Raw genomic sequence first — 7,500 nt, 5'->3', positions numbered from 1 at the left:
TTACTTTTTTATCTTCCCGTATATTTACTTATCTTTTTATTCATATATTTATTTATTTTTTTATATATATTTTTTTATTTCTCTTTTATTTATCTGTTTATTTTCTCTCTCGCTTCACTATTTTTTGGATGACGAAAATACCATAAAAAGACATCGAAACAAATATAGAGAACTGAAAACAAAATAAATGCAATATAATAATAATAATAATAATAATAATAATAATAATAATAATAATAATAATAATAATAATAATAAAAAGTAACTATAAACACCATCTTAGGTAAGGTTAGGTTACAGTGTACAGGCGGTGCTGGGTGTCATGGTGTGCTGGTGTCCTGGTGCGTCGGCTTGTCTGGAGGGCGGGAGGGGCGTCGCCAGCTCGAGTTCCCAAAGGCGACGGGGAGGGAGAAAAAAATGTGTGTCGCCTAATTGTTTATATTTTCCTATTCTGTTCGTGGCCAACCCGCCAATCAACGGTAATAACACTAATGGGAGTATGGGAAAGAATGGCAGTGGCGGTGGTGGTGAGGGTGGTGGTTGTGGTGGTGGTGGTGGTGGTGGTGACGGGGGTGGTGCTGGTGGTGATGGTGGTGCTGGTAGTAATGATAATAGGAATTATAACATTAATAACTAATATTATTATTTTTTTGATGGCGGTACTACTACTACTTCTACTACTACTACCAGTACTACTACTACTACTACTACTACTACTACTACTACTACTACTATTGCTACTACTACTAGAAGAGAAGTAGCAGTAGTAGTAGTAGTAGTAGTAGTAGTAGTAGTAGTAGTAGTAGTAGTAGCTTCATCATCACCATCGTTTTCATGAGAATATAGAAAGAAAATAAAGTAACCAAAAAGATAAATAAGAATATACTCAGGTGAAAAAAGATAAATAAATAAATCCAAGGGCAAGAATGATAATAAGTAAAGGAGGAAAAAATATGACAAAGTAAAAATGGGGGTGACAAATTAGGGTCTTCACCTGCACACACACACACACACACACACACACACACACACACACACACACACACACACACACACACACACACACACACACACACACCTGGGATGTCACCTGGGCGTCCTGGTGTCCCGTGTCCCTGTGTCTTCCTCAAGGTGACGTGGCAGGTGACAGGTGAAGGCCGTGTCCCTCCCTCCCTCGCCAGTCAGCCCGGTACAGGATGCAATGATGAGAGGCGTGCACTGATTGCCTCCAGCCTGTCCTGCGTCTTATTCATCATCATCACCATCACTCATCTCTAATTCCACCGCAACACAATTGGTTTCCTCTTATTTTCTTCACCATCTCTTTCTGTCTTTCTTTGTCTGTGTTTCATACAGGGACTGCCACGTGTAAGCCTGGTCGCTTCTTGCAGCTTCCCTTATTTCTTATGTTCTTATGTTCTTATGTTTCTCTCTCTCTCTCTCTCTCTCTCTCTCTCTCTCTCTCTCTCTCTCTCTCTCTCTCTCTCTCTCTCTCTCTCTCTCTCTCTCTCTCTCTCTCTCTCTCTCTCTCTCTCTCTCTCTCTCTCTCTCTCTTATAAAAGTTATTTTGAGAGTCAATAATCAGGATAGCACAAAAAATAATGGGTTCAAGCAAGAGAGTGAAATTAAAAAGAGATGGGAAAGAATTGATTCTCAAATAGAGTAGAAGATTAGTGGAATACACTCAGTAATCAGGTTGTTAGTGCTGAACCATTGGAGTTTTAGAAAGGGACTAGAAAAACTTTATGAATGAGGATGATAGGTGGAAATAGCTATGATTCACACAGGAACTGCCACGTGTAGGCCTGATGGCTTCTTGCAGCTTCCCTTGTTTTTCTCTGTTAGGTAATCAGTAAGTGAGTACCTGGGGAAACTTGAGGAATGTAAGATGGAGTAACGAGGATGTCGCAATGAACTCTGTGTCTCCTGCCTAACGAAGTATTAATTAATTCTCTGCTCAGCGAGACGGAGGCAGGTAGTGTCGTAAAGCTGAGGGATTAATTGATAGATACTTACATTTGTTATTTATTTGATTTTGATGTGAGAAGAAGGTTGAGCACGAGAAATAAAAAAAATAGAAAAATATGGAAAACCCCTCTAAGCTTTCGAGAGAAAAGGAAGGAAAGGAAAATAGAAAAACGGTAGAAAAGACTTCCAAACAGGTTAGTCAATCAAGTTAATTTCTCCTCTCCATTGTCTTTGTGTTTCTTGTTTACTGTAATTGATCTTTGCAGTAACATTAACTGATTCAAAAAGAGAAGAACAAAACGTCAGTAAGAAAGAAACAAAATAACAGAAAAGACTTCCAAACCTACTGGTCAATTTAGTTAACTTGTTTACGTTCTGTTTGTGTCTCTACTTTACTCTAATTAATCTTTACAGTAACACCACTTGATTCAAAACGAGAAAAACAAGACGTCACTAAGAAAGAAAAAAAATACAAAAATTACAACAGTTCTGGCCAATTTAGCTGATTTCTCTCCGTTGTGTTTGTGTTACTGATTTGCACTTAACACAGGTGCTTAACGGACGCTCCAGCAGCCGTGAAGGGGCGTTGTGGAGTTTGTATGCACGTGGGTGTGAATTTCAGAGCAAGAGGTAATGCAAAAAAAAATAAATATGACGCATGTACAGACTTCATCCACCGAGACTGTAGGAATAAGACGAATGTAAAGTCTTCATACACTTAATAGTCTTTTACACTGTACTTGTGAATTAAAAGAAAAAAAAAATGCAGGAGTTTTTCGGTGACCCTCCTACATAAAAAAAGAAAAAATATATATAAGGTACGGACAGTCTTCATCCGTGTAGTTGCTTTATTCAGTAGCCTTTACTATAGGTAGGTGATTATTTTTATTAGGGAAGACAATATGATGAAAATGAACAATAAAATAAATAGATAAATATATAACGAAAGTAAGGCTTTGTTTCCCATCGTGTGTGTGTGTGTGTGTGTGTGTGTGTGTGTGTGTGTGTGTGTGTGTGTGTGTGTGTGTGGGTGTGTTTCTTTCCCACGAAATTATCTCTTGGCATTGATTTTCTTTTTTTTTTTTTTTTTTTTGCTTCCTCTCGATAATATGATTTGTTGACGTTGGAAATTATGATTGATGGTGCAAATGGTGATGGTGGTGATGGTAGTTAATTGTTGCTGTGGTGATGGTGATGGTGTGGGGGATTAGTAGCAGCAGTAGTAGTAGTGACAGTAGTAGTAGTGGCGGTAGTAGTAGTAGTAGTAGTAGTAGTAGTAGTAGTAGTAGTAGTAGTAGTAGTAGTAGTAGTAGTAGTGTTGTGAAGACGAGGAGATGGAGGAGGAGGATCATAAAGGAAGAAAAAACAGCGACAGACCTGCTGGTTCTTACAAGGAGGATGAAGAGGAGGAGGGAAGTGTGTGTGTGTGTGTGTGTGTGTGTGTGTGTGTGTATGTGTGTGTGTGTCTGTCCGTCAGTCTCTTATTCTACACATAAATTATTCTAGTTCAGTTTCTTTTACATAAGAAAAATAAATAAATACACACGTTTGGTGCATGAATTTGTGCTGAAGTTCAGGATCACGTGATGGTGACTGAGCATGACCAACATTTCAGAAACAAGAAAGGAAATCATCTCTCAAGAAAATAAATAAAGAAAAGAAAAGTTAATATTTATGAGGAACCTAGACTTTCTTCATGTTCTTGTGGCAGGAAGGAAAAATAGACCAGTAGAACAAATACATATGTAGTTTAATATAAGAATAGATGTACGAATATATATATACACACAGATATATAGATAATTAGATAAATATTTATAGATAGTTGGATAGATAGGTAGATAGATAGATAGATAGATAGATAGATAGATAGATAAATAGACAAAGATAGATCATGCTTCAGTGTTTTGTTAAAGCATCAAAGTCGTTCATTTGTTTCTTCATTGTTAAATATCTCGACTTTTGGCGTTCTAAAGCCTTTCCATGAAGCTCACATATAATTTTTACTAGATGAATATCTCTTATTTTATTTTATTTCTTTTTATTTCTTTTATTTTTTGGGGGGTGGACATTTGGGTATATTCTTATTTTATTTATATTTTTTTTTGTATCAATACTTTTTTCCGTTTCATACTTTGCTCTTCACCTTGACATTTTTTTGTGTGTGTTCTTTCTTGTAACTTTCTTTCTTCTGCATGTTGATTATAACGTTCCTTGCTTTCTCTTCTTTTTTTTTTTTTTCACTTCTCTCACTTTCCATTCCTCCACATCCATTTATTCTTTGTTTATGGAGACATTTATCTTCGTTTACGATCTACATTCATCTCCTCCACTTCCTTCGTAATCGTATCTTTCACTCTTCCAAACGTTATTTCCTCTCTAGCTTCTCTTCTTTCATCTTCGCGATAATCTGAACCACCATCTCCAGCATTCCATTTCTCTTTCCAGTCATGCACTTTTCTTCTCTTTTCTTCTCTCTATCTATCTCATTTTAGATTCGTTTCCTTTGCCTCACTCTTTTCCAGTGCAATTTTGTTTTCTTCACTATCTTTCAAATCTTTCAACTTCTCATCAATCTCTCCCTTAGTAATTCTCGTTTTCTTCAACATTTTTCAAGATTACTTTAGTCTGTTCTGTAATAATTCCGTTTTCTTCAACACCTTTCAAATGTTTCAACTTCTGTTTTTCTCACTTTCATTGTAATTATGTTGTCTTCCTTTGTAAAAACTTCTCTTTTCTCACTTTCATTGTAATTTTGTTCTCTTTCTTTGTAATTTTTAGTTTTTCTTTTTCAATATCTTTAAAATCTTCCAACTTCTTACTTTCTTCCTTAGTAACTTAATTTTCTTCGATATCTTTCAAGTATTTTAAATCCATTTCACTCATTCATAGTAATTTCGTTTTCTTTAACATCTTTCCAACCTTTCATCTATCGTGCTTCTAGTGTTGTGATGACCCACCTTGTCTCTTCTCGCCTCTTATCTTTTAGGCTGTCATAGCTTCTTGTAATCTTGGGAATCTCTTTCATGTTTATACTCTCCCTCCATTTCTTCTCTTGTTTATATTCTCCCTTCCTTCATTCCTTCCTTGTTTATATTCTCCTTCCTTCATTTATTACCTTAACCTGTCTTCCTTCTCCCATTCTCATTGTTGCATATTCTTCCTTCTTTTGTGTTTCACCTCTTTCGTTCTTAGCTATCAGTTTTATTTTTTCCCTCCACCCGCCAATTTCTCTCCATTCTCCCACCTCTCATCCGTCTCCCTCTCTTGGTTTACCTTCATAATATTTTTTTTTTCACTCTTTCTCCTTCGTTTGCAAGCTTCAAACTTTACCCACGCCAACCCAGCAACGTGCCTTCATCTTTCACTCTTCCTCTTCCTCTTTTCTTCTTCTTCTCTTCTCTTCGTAATCATTTTCAGTTTTTCTTTGCAAGTTTAAAGATTTACAGGACAAGAAAAAGTTGGAAAAAAAAAGAGAGAGAGAGAGAGAGAGAGAGAGAGAGAGAGAGAGAGAGAGAGAGAGAGAGAGAGAGAGAGAGAGAGAGAGAGAGAGAGAGAGAGAGAGAAAAGCAAACATAGTACATGAAATATTATTTGACAGTGCTATTTGTTTTTCACGTTTCCATTCCTTTCATCACCACCACCACCACCACCACCACCACCACCACCACCACCATCATCATCATCATCATTTCTTACCTCGTCTCTCTTATCAATAGTTCTGTCTGTTCCGCCTACTTTTCATTCTCTCTCTCTCTCTCTCTCTCTCTCTCTCTCTCTCTCTCTCTCTCTCTCTCTCTCTCTCTCTCTCTCTCTCTCTCTCTCTCCCCCGGCCGGTAAAAAAAAATATATTGCTTCTCTGTTAATGTTACTGAATCGTTTGGTAGTAAAATAGAAGAAAAAAATTACCTTAACCTCCAGCCCTCACTACCACAGTCTTCCTCTCTCCTAACTTTGAGAAAACATCATGTATATTACCTTAGAATAGGCATTAGTGTGATACGAAAGAAAAATATATGTAATGGAAAGCAGTTTATAGCGAGGAGTTTGTAAGATTAACATGTTCCTAAGAAAGAATGAGCTAGGAGTTTCGTTGTAAATTGTCATGTTAGGAGGAAAAGAAATGAATAGGAAGGAACAAATACTGTAATACCATGAAATATTATGATGAATTATTTAACTCTCTCTCTCTCTCTCTCTCTCTCTCTCTCTCTCTCTCTCTCTCTCTCTCTCTCTCTCTCTCTCTCTCTCTCTCTCTCTCTCTCTCTCTCTCTCTTTAACAAATGTCTCTTCCTTTTCTTTCCGTAAGTTACTATTTTCTTATTTCTCTTTGTTTTCCTTTATTTTTTTTTCTCATTCTGACTCTTCCTTGCTTCCTTTAATAAACCTTAGCAAAATCTACACATTTACACTACTTCTGATCACAACTTCTTATATTTATCTGAGAAACTACTAAGTATGTTTTCTTTTCTCTTTTATATTAAATTCTATTATATATCTACTTCCTATCATATTATCTCTCTAATGTATTATTTTCTCTCTATTATTCTCTTGTATCTCTGATCTGATCTCCACTTGTGTGTAAGTATATTGCAAGTCGAGGGCAGTGAAGACGCTAATGGGAGTTTCACAAAGTTATAATATTTACAAGTATGGACGTTTCGTGGCAAATTAACATTCCATTATGGTTGGTTAACGTTTCGATAATTTGTGGCCTTTTTCGTGAGAGTCTTTCCTTATCTGATGGAGATTCGTGATCTGATACGTAGATTACAATGAAACTCTGTATTTCTCTGTGTTTTCTTGTATTACTTGGTTTTCTTTAATGTTACTTTACCTGACGATGTATTTTTTTTTTATTTGGTGTGTCTATCTTTGTATTGATCAGTCATGTCTGTGTCATTAGTGTGTGTGTGTGTGTGTGTGTGTGTGTGTGTGTGTGTGTGTGTGTGTGTGTGTGTATGTGTGTGTGTGTGTGTTTGCATAGGCATGAAAAACAAATATAAACTTTGCAAGAGAAAATATATGAAAAAAATCCTTTTCATATTGTTCCTCTTTTCCTTCATCCCTCGTGTGTGTGTGTGTGTGTGTGTGTGTGTGTGTGTGTGTGTGTGTGTGTGTGTGTGTGTGTGTGTGTGTGTGTGGCTGGGTGTGGGTGCTTCCTCGTCTATTGTTCGTGTTGTTTGTGTTAGTGTGTTGCAACTTTGTCACTTCTAAGGTGTTGCGTTGCGTTACTCTTGGTCTTGTGTGTCGAGTGCAGTGCTGAGTCAGTGCCATCTCTTATGTGTTGTGTTGTGTTGTGTTGCAGGTTCATTGTTGTGTTGCGTTGTCTTGTGTTGCGGGTCATGGAGTCTGCATAGCGATGTGTTACAGTCTTATTTCTTAGGTTGTTTGATCATCCAATTATCTTTTTCTTAGGTGTTGTGTTTCTGTCTCATAGTTGCCGTGCCGTTTGTTGTGTTAGTGTTGTTGTGTTAGTGTTGTATCCTGCGTTGTTTGCTGTGTTGTTGTATCGTTGTTCCCATCTCCATT

At 36.9% G+C, this 7,500-nt stretch overlaps 1 protein-coding gene across 1 annotated transcript in view; it reads left to right on the top strand.

Annotated features, from left to right (window-relative positions):
• LOC135115222 (uncharacterized) overlaps positions 1 to 7,500 on the top strand; it is a 159,609-nt gene that overhangs the window by 22,101 nt on the left and 130,008 nt on the right.

The sequence above is a fragment of the Scylla paramamosain genome, chromosome 2, assembly GCF_035594125.1.
Source record: "Scylla paramamosain isolate STU-SP2022 chromosome 2, ASM3559412v1, whole genome shotgun sequence".
NCBI classification, from domain to species: domain Eukaryota; kingdom Metazoa; phylum Arthropoda; class Malacostraca; order Decapoda; family Portunidae; genus Scylla; species Scylla paramamosain.
Note: the sequence above shows the minus strand (reverse complement) of the source record. Positions and strands in the feature narration are given on the sequence as shown.